The sequence below is a fragment of the Cinclus cinclus genome, chromosome 2, assembly GCF_963662255.1.
Source record: "Cinclus cinclus chromosome 2, bCinCin1.1, whole genome shotgun sequence".
NCBI classification, from domain to species: Eukaryota; Metazoa; Chordata; class Aves; order Passeriformes; family Cinclidae; genus Cinclus; species Cinclus cinclus.
The window spans coordinates 48,083,679-48,103,018 of NC_085047.1; positions in this window are offsets into that span (position 1 = coordinate 48,083,679).

Sequence of the window (19,340 nt, forward strand, 5' to 3'; positions counted from 1 at the left end):
TGGCTCTTAGATCTGCAGACTTGGAAGAAACAAACTGGAGAAAATGACCAGATTTGTTTTTGAAAACGCATGACTATGGCCTGTCTCTCTTTTGACTTTCTTGCTTCATAACGTATATGTGCACGCATAGATATGTGCATATCTAAACACACGGAACGTTTTTTTTCAGAGAGATTCCTCTGCTTTTCATGCTGGTCTTAAACGTGCCTAACAGTTTTCTCTCTCTCAAAGTAACTCTTGGTATTAGTATTTTTGTCTGTAATTGTATCTATGAAACAGTAAAGGCGATAAACAGACAACAATCTGCATCCTTCACTAACATTTATCTCTGATCAATTGATAATCCCTTGTCGGGCTGATTGCTGTCAAAACCAGGACAAGCAAAGGCATTTTTCATTCCCACCATTGCAGCTGTTGTCTTTTTCTGTTAGCCCAATTAAGCAAAGCAAAAAGGAATATAGCACCATATCAGAGCCAGTTTGCCTTAGGCTATAAATTGTCTTCTTTTATTTGTTCATAGCCAATGCTGCAAGAAAAACAAAGCGATGCCATAAAACTCAACCACTGTGCTGAAAACACAAAGGAGCCATTTTTTCCCCTCCAACTCTTGATGGCATCCAGCCATGCTGCCCCATGGCAGGCGCCGGCTCTTCCTCAGCCTGGCTGGTTCAGGGCTGTGCACAGCCTCCCCGGGCTGTCTGTGGCCAGCCCCATGTCCTTGCTGCTGAGCACCAGGGCTCTGCCTCCCTCAGCCTGAGCCCAGCACAGCTGGGCTTCCCCCCACCACTCCTGAGCCAAGGGGTTTTGCTGAGTGCCTCCATGAAAGCTGTTTCCCCTCCTCCACTGCTCCTCTGCTCTTGGCAGGAGAGAGCCCTACACCTTTCATCTTGGAAAGCAAGAGGGAGCCAGTAATTTTGTCTGGCACTGTCAGCCAAAGCCCTCCTGGAAAGTAGCTGACGCTATTATTGTAGAAGTGTAGCTGACTTATGGCAACAAATGCCAAAGAAGTGCATCACCCTTGTGGCTTGTTGTCTGCGTGGCAGGACACCCTGTTGTGTGCTGGATTGTCACATGCAATCTATGCAAATGGAGTCATTAGCTTTAGCAGATGTTTTTTTATTATGCTGTTTCAAAACTGAAAAAGAGATCAGCAGGCATTTTTGTTTTCTTACATAGATTTTGAGGAACAGAATAAATTGCAGTGGTCTGTTGATAATGTGAATGCACCTTTCCTGTTACATAATGCTCTGTACCTACTCCCACCCTATACAAGAATATTTTAATTTCTGCTTTTCACTTTCTTGATCTAATTTTCAAGAAGAATCCTCATAACAGCTTTAGGAAAGTAGGTTTGTATTTAGAGCCTGCCTGTGACACAGGGAGACAAACAGATAACATGGCAAGGTATCAAAGCAGAGAATCAGCAGCAAATTTAAGTTCTTCATTCCTGGTCTTTGCTGCCAGGCAGTGCCCCTCATCACAGAATACACTTTTTGCCCTCCTTGGGCTTGTGCGTCTCTGTTAGGTGCCTATGACAGCTACCAGAGCAGCAGGCAAGGTGGTTTGGGTACAGCCACTGGGTCTGAGGGGCAAGATGGTTTAGTGGCATGAATGCAGGCTATTTTGTGCCTGGTGTCTCACTACCAGACAGAACTCTGTGCAGAAAGCAGATACAACCCCAATATCCCATCCTTGAGCTGTGATTGGGCCATAAGAGCACAACCACAGTCTGACCATGAGAGCTTGCAGTGGGAATTGGGACTGGAGCAGAGACCAAGGCAAGAAGGACATCAAAGAGACAAGAAAGCGGGAGAAGCTGAACTAAGAGGATTTGCTGGGGGCTGTGCCAGGAAGCTCCTGGAGCAGCCATATGGCTGCAGGCAGTACTGGGCACCACCAGCCTCCATCACTCCTGTGACCATACAAGCAGCAGGGCAGTGGCATGCTGGAGTGGCCCTGGGCTCCTCTCCTCAGCTGCCTTCCCTACGCTCTGCAGCTGCTCAACCAGGACCACCGGGCTCACCAGGGTGTGGGGAGAGGGTAGAGAGGGCTCGGGAGTGGTGGGTAAGTGAAGCTGGGAGTGGTGGGCTGGAGCAGCCCAGCAGAGCTCTGCACCCACAGTCCTCCCCAGCAGCTCCGAGCCAGAGCCCACCCATGGGCAGAAGAGGGCATTCAGCTGTGCTGCTGTAATTAAGTGTGGATAGTGCACGGATCTCCTGGATTTTTAAAAGTGAACCAGTTTAACTGAGGTTTAATTAAAGTTGCTGTGAATCGGCTTAAAACTGTACTCCTTCAGTTCTCTTGGAAGATTTTAGCTGCAGAGGTGGTATGCTATCTCCCAGAGGCAGGAGGGTTTGAGCTGCTTAATTGTTAGAGGAGTGTGAAACCCTAACTATGCTGACCCAAATGCAGCTCTCAGAAAGGGCTCGCTCAACTCAGTGTCCTTGGAAATCACTGAGCCCCTTTGCTCTGGGAATGGTGTCTCACAGGAACTGGAGACCATCAGCCTTTCACCTCTCAGGCCCAAAAACAAGGCACTTTCTCTTCTTGCCCATATAAATAGGTTTGTGTATCATAAAGAAAACCAACCTTACCTAAATACTCAGCTGCACCAATATAAGGGAAAGGCTAAGAAAAAGACAAAACACCAACCAGCTCCCTTACTAAACAATTGGAAAGCACTTAGTGATAAGAAGGCATATAAAATAATAATAATAATAATAATAATAATAATAATAGTAATAAACATATCACAGTAGCACAGAACCCTAATGTAAATTTGGTGTGACTCCAGCATCAGACTTGCCTTTTGCACTTCAAAAATGAGCATTTAAAGGGAATGATGTTTTTCTATTAATCATTTATAATATCAGTAACTTCTTTTAAGACTTTTTTTTTCATACACTGAGCTTTATGGATGTTCAGTTATATTAAAGCATTGCAAATAATTTGCTTTAGCTAAGGAGAAAGATTTTCAGAGAAGTTTCTCTTAACATCAAAAGTGAAAAGGCATTTCCACAAAGGAAATGCATTAACCTGCTACCAGTTAAGAGAGTATTCTCAAAAGATCCTTGAAAATTCTAAGTAGAATCAGTTGATAAATTATTATCTTTTAATGCAGTGTTTGTGCATAGTTGGTTGTGTTACTTGTACACTTAAAAAGAATTGAACAAGAATGACACAGGACACTCCTAAAATGGCAGGAAGCAATAATCAAACACTTTTATCCACCTTCATTTCACATTGGTGACGTGTTTTTCTCTCTTTTTCTTTGAAAGAGAGATTACTACAACATGCCACTACAAATGTCTGTCCAGTGTGTTGCTCTTTACTGAGTGTTTCCTGCATATAAGCCTTACCTGGACAATAAGACTACCAGGCTAAATTACAAAGCCAGGGCTCTGAAGTGTAGTTATTTTTATACCACAGCTGTAACACCAGGATCAAGAAGAACCCTGGTTGTGTAAGGCAGTGCTATCAGAGATGTAGAAAGCTGCACTTGGCAGTAATTTGCATGAACACATTTCCAAGTGAGAAGTACAGATCTAGACAGTGTATAAACCATAACCTGAGCACCTACATTTGCATTTAAGCATCTTAATGCGCAGCTAAATTGAAGTACCAAGAATCAAAGCTGTAATGCAAGAATTGCAGCTGACTTAACTCAGAGCTCAGCCAGACTTTGCAAAACCTGAGCCAAAGACCAAGCAGAATAGTGAGGCTCCAGGTTTAGGTGTGAGGATGCTGGAGAGGGCAGCTGGATGCACTGGGGCCAGCCCTGGGGCCAGTGAGGAGATGGTTCCCAAAATCCAGATTCCTTGCTGCTACCATTCCCTGGGTGTGGAGATGCCTGAGGAACAGCAAGGACAAAGTTGGGGAAATACAGGGTTGGAGCTGTCACACAGAACCAGAAGAGGATTTCCCTTTCCCATAGGTCTCGTGAGGACTGCAGAAGAGAAAGCTTCTTATTCCAGCTCTTCAGACCTCTCCAAGGGGAGAGGAGCACCTCCTGGGGAAGCAGTCATGGGTAAAGAACTGTGGACAGCATGGAGGGCAATGCCAAGTGCATCCTTCCTAGTAAGGCACAATGTGCCCAAGTTACACACAATGCCTCCAGGAGCTCCCAGGCCATGTTTGATACACCTCACACTCATCAATTTTGGGTCTTCACCCCACGCTGATTCTATCTGTAGCAACAAGGGTGAAGAACAGATTTGTCTCACACATGAAAAAGATTGGATATTACTGAATTGTAGGAAGTACTGACCTCACATGTAACACAACATTTTTTCTCTTAATGTGTGTAAAGACATCACTATTAGAGATATACAGGCTCCATACAGTAGACAGTAATTGTCAAAAATGGGGTTTTTTTTCCATCCCTGTGCTCATTTAAGCGGTTTTCTGTAAAATTCAACTGGGAATTTCCTAAAGATACTAAAACTACCAGTTTAATCCCTTCTTGCTTTATCTGAATTTCTAAGTCTCAGAATGATTTAATTAGTAACCAGCATTACAACATATGTAAATTACAGTCCTATCAAGACAAAAATATTTTTAGCAGGATTAAAAAAAATGCAAACCTTCACTTCCTACCCCCCCACACACATTTGTCCCTGTTCAGCTGGACAAATGGGAACTCATGTGTTTGTGAAATAATTTTGATTTTGAGCACATTTCTTGAGTTTTTGCACCAGGGAACTGCAGATTTTTGAAGCTCCTTCTGTGGCTCCTCTGGAACACAGAGTGTATTGTGGATCACAATTATCAAAATAGAAATGTCTATGCAGGGCAGGAGTTGGATTTGATGATTCTTGTGGACTCCTTCCAACTCAGCTTATTCTTTGACTCTGATTCTGTGATTTTTTTGTTTTGTTTTCCATAAATAATGGACATTACTTTATTGAAACCTGGGGTGGACAGTAATCACTCCTGACATCTTGTGAAGCAGGAGCTGGTGCATGCTGGGGTTAGTCTGTGTGAGTGGATACAGCCCCACACTCCAGAGAGCAGCTGGGCTAAGGGATGGAGAATTGTTTAAAAACCAGCAAGAGATGAGGACAGAAAAATTCTAAGGCCATGCCATGCAGAAAATACAGCATGCAGACCTTGTCTTCTAATGTATTATACAGACCAGTTTGGCTGGGAAATACCTTGGGACGCTGCAGCACAAGCCGACACAGAGGCTAACACATGTGGAAGCAATGCCCAGGAGCAGATCCCAGTGCTGGCATTTCTGTGATGGTGTCAGAGTATCAGCTGCACTGAAAAGCAAGCTGCTGAAAAGCAAAGCTGGAGACATGTCTGCAGTGCAGGCAATACTGGCTGACAGGGCAGCCAGCAGTCCAACACCTTGTTTTGAAGGCAGGAACAGCCTTGAGTGCTGAAACAGAGAGTCAGCCCCAAACCTGGCTGCTCTGGAGCTGTGTCACCAGAACTGACTCAGGTGGGACCTGAATGACCACAGATGGTCACACAAGAACCTCCTGCTGCAGATACTGCCCAACCTCTGCTGATTCCCAGACAGAGGAGGCACCTGCTGCATGGCTGGAGGAGAGGACCCTTCAGGCTACTTGGTCCTGTGGGAAGTGACTGAGACCCTTGCTCCACACTCATCTCCATACATAGCTGAAAAACAAGGAAATTAAATATCCCTGAACTTGCAGGCAGTGTTGCATAGAGACAAGAGAAAGGAAGAAACATGCATGCCTTTCTCTTTTGTCCTTTCCAGGCAAGGGCAAACAAATCTGGCTGAGATAATAGTTTTATAACTGAAATAAACTTGAGAATATACCTACTTTTGCATGAACTGAGACTATTTGAGCTCTCTAATACATGAAACGTTGCTGGGTTTCCCTTCCATGAGCAGAATTCCATCTGGCTGGCATCCTTTCTGCCATGTCTGACCACAAAGACATCATTACTGGTGTGAGTGAGTTCAACTCGAGAGTCACTGATCTTCTGGCCCTTCCAGATCTTCATCACATAGTTTCCTCTCACTGTTAAAGGGCAACACCCTCAAAAGAGGAATGTGGCAGTGCGGGAAGTAGCTGAACTTCACAAGAAGACCCAGGCAAACCCCTTAATCTGATTTCTGTTTCTGATTTCCAGCCATTTCTCAATGGTGTGCTTTAAAATTCCTTGAGGGAAACATATACCCCATGGAATTGGAGTTATCCTTGATACCCTTCAAAAATTGAATATTAAACAGGTGATTTGTTCTTTTTTTCCCATGCATGCAGATGAGAGACATGGTGTTCAACAGTACTTTCAAACAGATGCTTCATATTCTTATCCTCAAAAGCAGCACATACATTCAATTCTTTATTGCTTTGAGGCAGTAAAGAAAAAACAGGAAAGGACAAGGCTTTTTGAGGACCACCTCCAGGAGGTTAAAATACAATGCCCAGAATGGTCCAGTTATAAAAAAGAAACAAGAGCAAGGAAAAATCAGGAGTAACAAATGAAGGGCAGGTGAGAACAGGCTGATGTGCAACAGAAGTCTGACTAGACTTCTTGTTGGGCCTCATGAAAGGCACAAAAAACAGAGACTGGAAAGCCAAAGGAGAGGCCAAAACGTGCACTCTGCAGTCCTGTATCCTGAGATGTGCCCTGGTGCCTGGGGCCACTCAAAGGAGAGGAGCCAGGATGTCTGCAGCCCGAGCCAGCACACACACTCACGGAGAAGCCACCAGCACCACCATGCCCACACTGCAGAGACAGCCATACCAGAGCTCTCTGGTGCTGAACAGGGCACCAAAGATCCTCTGAAAAGAAACAGCCCTCGTGTGACACACAGAGATCCACTGATTTGTGTACCTCCCTTGCTTAAGGGGACCATTGATTCAATGGATATGTGTGGTTCAAGTAACTGTAGAATTCAGAGAGTCAAACTGACGTGTCTGTGACAGACAATTTCATTAAAAAAAAAACAACAAAAAACAGAACTGGCAGCTTTTCTAAGTGGCAAAGACTTGGAGAGACTACAAGGGATTCACAAGAGTTCCATAAAAAAATGAACCCTCAAACCCAAGAGCTGCCAGCTGACAAAAGCAGCCTGGAATTATTTGTCTCAATTAGTTAAATTTGTGATTTCACTTCCTCCAGGGTGTTTTTTTTCTGTATGTTTACAAATAAATTGCTTAAATCCTTAAATCTTAGACACAACAGATGAATGCCAGGACTCTCATTTTACATTACTTTTCCTTTCACTAGTTTTGTGGGAGAATACAGGCACATCGTTTTAGTAATTAGGTTTCTGTTTCTCCAGCTATTCAACAGATTAGTAATATGGTGAAATAATGCTTTAGTGTTAATTTAGATTCCTTAAATTTATGATGCTGTGCAAGTGGAAAATAATTAGCATGAGACCTCCTAGTATCTACAGAACTTACTGCAACTGTGCTTGTAGAAGGTCTTTAGCATTTCTTCAATATAAAATTTGTCAATTAATGTATCAAGATCTTTCTTCTTGCTGTTAACTGTTTTTATCTGTGTGAGAGCTGCAAGGGGCTGTGGCAGTTTCTTGCCTTCCAAATACAGAAATTCAGCCTGTTCCAGCAGAACTTTGATATTTCTGTTAGTTGGTGTAAGTCTGTGCCTATTTGCCCTTGATTTAATGTTTAATTAGGTCTACAATATTCCATAATTAATCTCTTAAACAAGATATGAAATGTAGATTAGCTCTTGTTAGAATTCTCAGCTTAGTCATCTCTTTTTGCTACATGAAAAAGCCAAAGCATTTATCTCAGACGTAGTGTTAACTCTTCATGCTGTTGCTGTAGTCCAAATATTCCAACACTTTCAACCAATATGTACAAAAAAAAAAAAATAGAAAAAAGCAAGCATTCTGAGATGGGTTGGAGTTTCCCTCTAGCCAGGCTCCCACCTATAAAATTTCTTCCACCAGCAGGTCTCCTGCCTGCCGTTCACTCCCACTGATGCAAAAGTAAAACCAGCCTGCATGACTGCTCTTGTGCAAAGTTTCTCTCTTTCCACCCCAGCTCCCAGCCTGAATGTGCTTTGTCTGAGCTGCTGCTTTGATGTTGCATCAGGCAGTTTTGGAACAATAACTTGAAGACAGCATTAAAGCCAGCCAAGGATAAAACATCCAGCCACTACTGTGTAATTGTGCAGATAATATGCTGTGGCTTTGCAGGAAACCTGGAAATGGGCACAGATGTCCCAAATTTGAGATCCAGGGTTGACTGGCTGCCTCTCACAAGGAACATCACAAAAGCCAGGCCAGAGCAAAGCTGCCTCCTCCCATTTTATACTGGTCACTACTTCAAGTGCAAACAGGATGGACACAGCCTTGCCAGAGCTGTTGTCCTGTGTTGGTTTTGAATAATTTTGGAGGATTGAGAGGGGGGTAAAATAAGTTGTTTGTGTGTGTGTACATCTATCAATAAGGGAGCTTAAGTTGGGGATGAGATGAGTGCTGGAGAGGTACTTAGAGAGATTAAGTACAGCAGATTTATAGGTGAAATCTGGTTAGTGTTGATGCAAAAGGCTGTGGGGGAGATTTTCAAAAGCACATGTGGGAGGAGACTGCTTGCATACTATTGATTTTCTATTTTGGTGCCTAGCTCTCATCACTGTATGACAGTCTTGTGAGGCACCGGGGCTTCTGGAGACACTGGAAGAGGTCTGCAAAGCAAGCAGGTGATGAGTCAACACTGACACCATCACCCACTGCAGAAAGGGAGGGAAGAAACCACGTGAAAGAGGCTCCTGCCTCCCATATTGCAAAGTGAAAACAGTTCAATGGTCCCTATTCCCCATGTTGTCCAAATGTTTTCCTAGTGGCACAGGCAGAGGTCAAAGAGAGGAGCACGACACACAGCACACATTCATGAGCTGTGGGCATGTTTCCAGCTTTGTGAGCAGGAGTCATCCAGTCATCACTGCACAGAGGGCACTGCAGACCATGAGTCCACTTTCCCTGTACCTCATGTGGATGGGGACAATCCCTTCTGCTTTGTCCAGACCTGAGAGATGGCATCCGAGTACCAGAGATCAGATTGCAGCCGGTGCCCACGCACAGGGAGCAGGGAGAGGAGGATGTGCAAACAGGAACGGGTTTAGCAAAGCTCTGAATCAGGGGCACTACAGCTCTTCACTCGCTGTCAGGAAACAGCAGCTGCTGCTCCACCACGTGCACTTTGTTTTTCCTCTGAAGGCAGAAAATAAAGTAGGTCACTATTTTATTTTCCAGAAGCCGAGATTAAGGATATTAGGAAAGGGCACAGCATAGCATAAGCTGCTGATGAAAACACCAGAGACTAGAGCTGCATGTGTTTAGACATGACATGAATGAGAAACTCAGTTGTTGACATGAAAACCAGAGATCATGTGTAGATACTGCATAAAGAAAGGATGTAAGGTACATTAATTAGAGGCTATTAAGGCAAAAATGTAAGGTTTCTGGCTCTTGTAAAAAACAGGAGACAAAGTAGAAAAAATCTTAGCTGTCACATAAATTGAAGAGTGATAGTCAAGTACATGTTTATTTTCCTTAAGAAGGTTCAGTTTTTGTAGATGTGCTGTGTTTTACAGCCTCTCCAAACCATTGTGGGTAACCAACAGTGTTTAAGATGATTAAACTGGTGCTGAGAGCAGCAGGACATCAGCTGTAGGACCACAGCTGTAAATCCATAGCAATTAGACACAAGCATTGCCACACGTGAAGAACTTGGGTGTTTTTCCATTAAATCTTACACCCTGAGACAATAATTGTTCACACTCACAATTCAGGCATGTTCCATTCAGCAAGAAACAAGGAACATGATATGTAAGACAAGTCCAATTACAAACAATTGGCAAATTCTAGGAAAGTGAGAGAACAAAAAAACTTTATTTTTCTTAATTAAAAAAAAAGAACAAAATTAAGACATTCAGTGAAGAACTACAGGAGTTCATCCATGGAAATGCAATGCAACAAGAATTTGCACACAATTCTCACAACTGTGAATTATACTTTTCAGTGAAGTGTGCAGTTTGAAACTTCAAAGTTCTCTCTGCCATAGACCCCCCCCCTCTTGTGACTGCCCCACAGATGTGTCCTTACGCAAGCAAGGAAGCAGTAGTCCTTGCTAAAAGCAGTGAAGGTTTTAAGAAACACTCTCTCCATGTCACTACTGGGATCTCTCCTGCACAAGCATGTCACAGAGGAACTGAAGATTTTGCAAGTGGTCACAAGGCGGCAAGACTGAAACGCTCACTTCTATCTGGGATAAAGCAATAATTTTAATGTTAGTCATTATTAAAATGTATATTGCCTTGGAGACAGACAACATTTGAAAGGAAGGGAGAGCAGAGACTGGAGAGATTTATCCATAAATCATTATATGAGATTTACTCAGTTGTTAGAGCACAGTGCTAATAATGCCAGGGCGGTGGATTTGATCCCTGTATGGGCCATTCATTTCTGAGCTGGTTTTGATGATTCTTCTGGGTCCCTTCCAACTCAGAATATTCTGTGGTTTCTTCCTTCTTTTTTTAAAAACAAATATTTATTTTTTCTAAATCCCCTTTCTTTCACTATATGAGGAAGGGCTCCTGAAAAAAGCTAGCAAGAAAGATCTAAGCCTGCAGCCCTGTGTATATTTCTGCCTAAACCTTCCAGCATAGATAAAGGTTTATTTGTCATTTAAACCCAAACCAGGGCTTTCCCAGTGTCCAGGACTCAGCCCCATTCCCCAAAGCTGAGAGCCCCCTTGGCCTTTCTCATAAACAGATAGGGAGCCCCAGGCCATGGCAGAAGTGGCAGGGTGGGGACTCCCCTGCAGGAAAAGCAAAGGTGGAATTACTGAGCTGGTGAGTCAAGGCAGGTGTCAGCCCAAGCCAAAGCCTGGACATGGACTTTGTGCTGCCCTCTATGTCACAGCAGAAGATTCCAGAGCTGGTCTAACCTCTGGGGATCCACTAGTGCCACACTTATCCTACAGAGGGGAACAAAAATTATTTCAGACACGATTCATCCTTCCCAGTCAGGCAAGAGAATCCTGGAGTCAGAGGTCTAAAACAGGATACTTGGATGGCTACCTAGAAACATCTTTCTCTCCATTGTCTACAAGGGACTCCAGAGGAGTTTCAAATGCTGTCACTTAACACCTGGGCATGAGCACTCAGACACAGACTCTGCAGCCTTGTCCCAGCTCCTCTGTGCCCCCAGGAGGGATAACTAAAGCCATACTGACAGGTGAGGGAAGGACTCAGCCCACAAGGAGCAGCTGGCAGCTCTCATGAGCAGGGCAGTCAGAATTCACAGGTTTGGACCTGCTTTCACCAAAGGCAAAGAGATCTGGATCCTTGATGTTATATACCTGATTCTGAACAGCTTTATGGAAATATTTTTGTTATTCACATCTTCATTAACTATTGCTTAATTCTGTACTTCCCAGTTTATCAAGACCTCTAGATACAACAATTTCAATTCTTCTTTTTACAGAGGAAAGCAAAAGCATTCAAACAAATCACTCCAGACTTTAATTTTCCATATTGTTCTTAAGTTGTTCTTATTCTTGCTCGGTTTTGCCTCACAAGATAATGGAAAAGAAAGAGTTACTGTCTTCATTGTCACTGGTACTTGTCTTCAGCACCTTTTCTGCCCAATAGATCTGTTGCAACTGGTTACAAGGGGAATTGCTACTGTCTGAGTTCTGCAGGGCTTACTTTTTCTCCTTTATAAGCTTTTATGACATTATGTAAATACCAGCCTTCTTAGATTAAGAACAGCACTTTGGCATAAAATATTCAGACTGTGCCAACACTGGGGACCCTCCCATGGCAGCTTAATGCTGTTGTTCCAGTCATCTAGATATAACATTGCCATTCTGCAATTTGATAGAAGTTTTAAGCATTTTTGGAGGAATTGTTATTCAGTGTGATTTTACTGGATTCATAGATTAATTGTAGATTTTTTCCAGATAACACTATTAGAAAATAGAACTATCTGTAGATCCAGCCTCAGAGCTCTCAGTGAAATTGGTCCATATAAATATGATAAGGCTAAATCTTTGACCTGAATAGATTGCAATCTAAGCAAACCAAAGGAGAACTGATGAAAAGAGGAAATTAGCATAGTTTTCCACAGGCGAACAGGAGTAACACTGAGATTAAATTACTTATCTGAGGTCAGAGATAGCCTGCAGCAGACCCTGCCATTCAATTCACATCTCTTAGAGTTCCACATTTTACTATGAAGCCATCTTCCTACTCTCATCTACTCATATGACATAATTTTAAAAGCTGGAGAATTAAATCTTGGTTTGCTGCTGTCTGGAAATTATTACAATGTCTCTAATAGAAATAAAATATCTTTCTTTGCATCATGTATCTGTTAGTAATTAGGTGTTTTTCCAGACAGCAGAGGTAAAAATCAAAGTTTTTTGCTTGTTCACCTAAAGAATCAGGCATATGGAAATATTCACAAAGTATCTAAGATGCCTTGGTGAAAGCAGGTTGCGTAATTGACATAATCTATTTTGTTAGACTTGCCACATGGAAATTATGTATTGCTTTTTGTAGCAATTGCTACATTATTTCCCACTTACCTTGAAGTGAATTTCTTCAGAGAGGCCAAAACTAAGAGGTAAAAAATTAATATCTTCATTGTACAGCACAATTGCTGGGCCACCACATTGATGGGAATTTATATCTTGTGTTTCAAACTCTGCATTTTCAGAGATAAGAGAGAGTAGAATTTCTTTCATGTCCAAGGGAATAAAAGCTTCACCTCTACACAACACCTGGGGCTTCATCCCCAGTGAGGAGCACCTCACTCTCTTCTGCACTACATACCCAGCTCTTCCACTTCCTCTTCTATTTAAACGCGTTCAGCTATTGGCATCATGTCTCATCCTCACACCTTTGTACACCCATGGTACTGTGACACATCCAGAACATGCCTTGGGAATGTGTGTAGTGTACTACCAGCACTAGTACCACTGAGCCCTTTGGAAAGTACACGAGTAGGGGGAGAGTAATATTCCTTGGGGACATCCCAGTTTAATCACACAAAGTACATCTCCTTTCAGCATTGCAGAGCTCTCCAGAAACCTGCTTTTTAGTTCTAGGCTGGCTTTCCCAGCACCCTACTTACAGCCCAGAACACTTCAGACATTCCCCCTCTCAGAGCTGACTCAACTATTTAAAAGTCTCCTCTGGCCCATTAGGGTCAGATCTTCCTACCTGGGACAGAGACTCTGGTTCAAAGCCTTCTCCTCATCCAAGCTGATCTCACAGCAAGCTCTGAGCACCAAAGAGGTCCAGAGCACTTGGCCAGAAGATGAAGACCAGGGTTACAGTGATCTTAGATGAGTACATACAGAGTTGTACTCCTTCTTACGCCCCTTTCCTTCTCTTTAATTCATGTATCTTGATTAGTTATCTGGAGGCCAGCCTTGATGCCCTGGGGACTAGAAAGCCCTCTGGTGCTCCATGGCAAGCTTTAATAATCCCAGAGAGTCCCCAGGATAGACCAAAGACGAGAGTGGGATGCTCTCTCAGGATCTCTGTGGCACTGCAACCCTGCTCAGCCCAGCATGCTGCCCAGGAGCCAGGACATCCACAAGTCAGAGGTGTCTGCCTGAACCCACCCAGGTATGTCAGAAAGTGAACTGGACCTCTCTTTCATGTGCCACTCTTAACCACTACATTAATAGCTAAAATGAAGCAGAGCAGTGGGAGTATTTGGGACCTGACCTCCTTGCTTCTTTCACCAAGCACCAGCATCACTTGCTAGCAGCCTCTTAACCAGCTCTCTGCTCTTCACATCAGTGTTTTGAATCAGTGTTTCTTCAGTGTCTCTTGCCAGCCAGGCAAACCCATCTCTGGGCTGCAGCCTTTACTAGCTTTACTACCTCTACTTTACTTAGCTTTACTACCGGTGGGATGAGACTTTCAGGTTCTAGTGTCTATAAAAAGCATCCTATGAGTCCCTCAATTCCCCACAAACAGCGCAAGATGCCTTGCAATGCTCCCCAGTGCTGCTCTGGAGGCCACTGACAGAAGTGCTTCCAATAACCACTGCAGTGATGAACCTCCAGGCACTTTGCTCCTCCATCAGCCTTTACTTTCCCAGGCATGTTTCTGAGTTACTCCAAATTCCAGCCCTTTAACCTGTAAAAGCAGCAGGGATGTGACTCACAGTGCCTCGCTTGGCAGGACTGAGGGGGTCTCCCAGGTCTCCCTGCAGTGAAATGACAGAAACAGGCATTTGCACCATGTGGTTTCTGTGACCCATTTCAGACGGGCGCCGTCCCCAGGGCAGCTGTGTACCAGAAGCAGCTGTTGCTCTGTGCAGGAAGCCAAGGGTGGCCAGCTCAGAGGTCATGTCTGCACAGAGGTGGGCACATAAAGCTGGGGATGAAACCCACAGGGTGCCACTGGGACCTGGGTACATGCCAGCAGCTTGTGATTCCTCCTTCAGGTCTGTTGGGAAGAGTGCCCAAGGATTTTGATGATTTACATGGATACTGGCTGAAGTGGGGAGAGTAATTTCATCTCTCCGTTGCTTGTGCATGATTTGCAGCTCTGACATGTATTTCTGCATTGTTCCTGTCTTATTAAATTAGTGCTAGGATCTCTGGAGGCAACTTCTAAATAATTTGCACAGCTTACCTAACATCACTTGCTTGCTCAGGGTCTCATATGAAATTCACTTGCATTCAACCCAACTCTTCCAAACAACTAAATTATTCCAGAAACAACTGAGTATTCCAGGATTGATGAATTGTTCAGCAACCTCATCATTATTCTGCAAGTTTTCATTCCTATTTGTAGTCTTAGAGGACTTGATAAAAATAGTAATCAGTAAGCATCTTCCCTAGGAAGTTATACAGATGTTTTTCCCCACCGTATTTGTGGCTTTCAGTTTTACATAAAATCTGTTTTTCAAAAATCAAACTTTTCCAACTAAGTAATCTGCTAAAACATAACCAACTACATTTTGATGACTACAAAAAATGGACAAAGAAATCTACAAAGAAATAAAGAGGGCAGTAGCTATTATCTTTGTCGTACAGAGAGGAAAAGAATAATGCTTAAAGGAGCAATAAATCAAATTATAGCTGAAAATGATAATGTCACAGCAACATAATTGCATTACGTAAGTAGCCTCAGGCTCTTTCCATAGTTCTAAGTCAGCCTAGATGGTACATAAAAGCTCAGTGGACAAGGCTGGCAGTGGCTGTGTGGCTCCAGTCACACTGTCATTAGAATGACAGGAAAAACAAGGAACTAAACAGCATGGAGAGCTGCCTATCAAAACCTAGACTGACAGCAGCTAATATTTCAATTTTTGAGTCACCATAAAGACTGGTTCCAGGTATTTTATGTTCTAATAACAAGGTACACTTAACTTGGATAGACTTCTTTTCTGAAGAAGTTGCTTCTCTCCCCAGCTTCCTTGCCCTAGTTCTGTTTAACTTTATATCCAGACTGTCAAGGTCCCAAAAGCAGAGCAAGCAGCTGGATGAGAACATCATGAATGCATTTCTGTGCTGAGCCCTTCACCCTGCATGAGAGTTTAAAAATGAAACAAGGCTTTGCTTAGCTTGTCAAGATGAACCAGAGGACAAAGGCTTGACTGCTCCCTCTCCTAAACATCAGTGTATTTGAAGACTAACATTCCAGAATGGGCAATTAAAGCATTGTGAAATACATGTCATCATTATTTGATGGATATTAATAAAATATTCCACAACATAAAAACTATTTGGGAAAATATAGAGACTGTGAACACATCATTTCCTTCACCCCAAACAAGTCAGTGCCTCCGCAGAATATCTGACTAGAAACATCTTCAAGTCAAAGGATCACTTAGAAACATTCCTTGCATGCAGGTAAACATCCTATTCCTAACAAAGTTAGGAAAATATTGAGGAAATGTGGTTAGCAAATGCTGAGGCCACAGTGCTCAAGATTTTCTCTTCAAAAGAGAAATTCTACTTACCCACTTCAGAGAATGTGAATCCATTACAAAGAAGAGTATGAAAAAAATTACACCAAATGCTCAGTATTATTTTCAGAATTAAGCCAAAAGGTATCTTCATTGTTTTGTTTATTCCTTTCTTAAAACTATGTGGATAAAAAATGTTTTACACAAAATTTCATCAGTTTTGAATTGCTACATTTAATTGGAAAACTATTAAAAAGACACATGCTGGATTTTTTTTTTCCTCCTATAAAGCATACTGTAACTTTTGGCCAAATACAAATAAAGTTTGTCATCTGAAGTGAAAAACTCAGTTTAGCCCAAGCTCTACCAGAGTGCTATGAGGGCAACTTTTCCTTAATTTAGAAGCAGTAGAGGTGTATTTGTAGTTCTGTTTAATGGACAAAATGCTGCTAGAAGATCAGATTCCTTTGACCTGGTAAGACCTGAGACTCCTTAGCCCTTTGTAGGCTGTGATTACCAATTCTCACCACTTTGCCAGGGAAAAAGCACATCCTCAGCATACACACTGCCTGCTTAGTCATCACTAAAGGCACTCCCATTATCTTTTACACTAATAAGCCTACAAAGCCACAGACTGAGTGTGAGCAACACAATTTCAGAATGCCTTTTAACTGCAGGAAATCAGAGCAGCTCTCTCTAATCCTCACAATGAAAGAGCACCATGCTCTTCAGATCCTCCTCCAGCGCTGCTCAGAAGCACTGTTCTTGCAGCACTTGCCTAATGGTCCTTTTCAGAATGGGGTCAGGCCATTAGGAAATCTGCAGACCTGCAGATGCCAATACCAAATTACTGTTCTGTGCTGCAGCTCAGACCCACTGCAGTGCATGGTTAGAAATCCCTAGTGGTGGTTTTCCACCTTGCTGACTTGGATAGCTGCTAGCAAGAGGAGCAGCTCAGTAGTAAACCACTGTCCCTTGGTTAACCTCTGCAGCTACATGTGAACAGCTCTCCTCAGCCCCACTTGCCTTGGAGTCTGACTAAATAGAGACAGAAAAAGGAAAATCAAGAGAATAGCACAGGTCACCAGAAACTGAATAGCCATAAGAGCACTTAACCACAACAGAACACAGAGGACTCAACACAAATCTGCAGATAAGAGAGCTGTCTCTGCCAAGTTTTTCTCTTTAAATAAACTTTGGCAGGACTTTAGGACAGAAAAGCAGAATTTTACATATGGATTCTCTTCCTAAAATCGAACAAGCCAAAGAGAGACCCAAGAATTTGAACTTTTAGAGCTATATATAACTCAGCTTTAGAGCAATATAAATAGCTCAATAGCTCTATGCATTATAATACTTCGAATATCAATAAGTACTCCTTATTGCTAACCCTAATCCTTGCCCTATGCCCCACTCCAGCTGACCAGCCCTTCTCCTGCAGCAGTCCAAGCAGAAATTCATCCTTTGATAACCACGTGATCCATTCTTGGTATGCAATCTCCTCCACATGATCTCTGCTTGGGAAGCAGCTCTCCTTTCCATTTCTTGGCTGGTATCAGGAAATTGCCAGATACCAGTTATCTCTCTTCTCCCAGGCTGTCCTTTGGCAGCATGGATGGGCCTGCGTGGTATGGGATATACGCAGCAGCAAAGGAATAACTGAGGATTAGTGCAGTTCAACCTCAAATATTTTTACAGCTACCAAAACCTCAGTGCTCTCCTCTGCACCGCGTTCCCCAAAATTCATAGTGATGCTTACATTCAGCTGTGCTCCATGTTCCCCCATTTACATTTTCCTGCCCCAAAATGCATTCACTATCCCAAGTCAACTTACTATAATGTTAAAAAGAACCATTAAATCAGTATTTACAAAACTGTCTCGATAAAGCACTAAGCACTAAAAGTTCTTATGCATCTCTTTTGAGACTACTGCCAATGCACCTTTATCATTCTTAATGCATTTACACTGGCATTTAAATCACTTATGAAGTAGCATTTCCAAAACAAACCCCTCCTTAAATGAAGGGTTAACATCTGCATAAACATTAATCCTTTTACATCCACTAACCATTCCTTTCAGTATATGCCCTAATAGCTGTAGGTAAGTCTCCTCTGACATTTCCTGTACCCACAATGAGCATTCAAAAGCCATTCAGATAAATAATATAATAGCAATTAGAACCATCTTTCCTACTAGTGTGCTGTCCTTATTACATTCAAGGAAATAAGTAATCTGAGTTATTATTCTATCTTGGCAGACACACTCTAATCTCTTGAATACATTGTGGACTAATAGGTCATGTCACCAGATAAACCAGGAAGCCAGTGTACATGCAAAGTCCAGCAACCAAGCAAAAAACATTCAGTTTATCGAGAATAATTTCCTCTGTCAGTATACTACTGAGAACAAGTTTACTAAAAGCTTAAAGTGGGATTAGAAGATAAAGAGGGATCCAATCACTGACAGCATTTTCCCCTCTAAAGCATTCTCACATGAATGTTAGAGCACTAAGCTGCAGCAGTCTTGTGCTTTCATAGAGGAACTTGGCTTGAGCAGCATCAAAGCCAAGGAATACATCTGAACATCCACGCTGCTGGATTGTTAGAGGACAGCCCTGTCCTCTGCCAAGGCATACTCTTGCAAGAAAGCAACCATCTTAAATGTGTTACCCAGGGCAGCTTCAGGGATGGAAAAATAAACACAAAGCCACAGCAATTTTAGGGTCGTTCAATGTTCCGTCAAATTCTGGAACTAACTCAGTCATCACTGAAGCCCTCAAGCCACTGCCGTATCAGCCCTTTCTCCTCCCACAGCCCAGTGTGGCCACCACAAAGATGAAGAACACATATTCATGTCTGTTTAGCCTTTACACAGTTTTTATGTCCCACTTGCTTCACATCAATCATTCTGCACAGTAAGCAGCCATTTCTCACACATCTTGTCAGCCCTTGGTCCAAACACACACTCTACGAGGAACACATGAACTCAGCCAGGCTGCAGTTCCACACAAGGGAGGCAGTGGATGTGCCCTGGACTAACTCAGTGAAATAAATCAGCCAGCCCCTGATCATCCTTGGAGCAAGTTAAGCTTAGCTTCTCCCCCCACCTGCGTATGCACATCCGAAACCAGCACTTCCACCACAGCCAGCAGCACCCACACACAGGAGATGCGGATGAACGCGCCCATGCCCTTTGTGTGCTGGACACAGAACCAGCTGACAGATGCTATCGTTGTTGTGCCATATGCTTAAATCATACTGCTCTGACTTAGGCAGGAGTTTTGGCATTTTCCCTTAATGGTACCAGCCAGATTCCCCCACAGTGTATTCCGAGCACCCAGCCTGCCTTACCTGAAAGGAAGCCATTGAATAAAACAGACTGAGGCGATCCCTCTAAGTTGCATCTACCTACAGCAGGAGGGTCCCATTCTGTAAT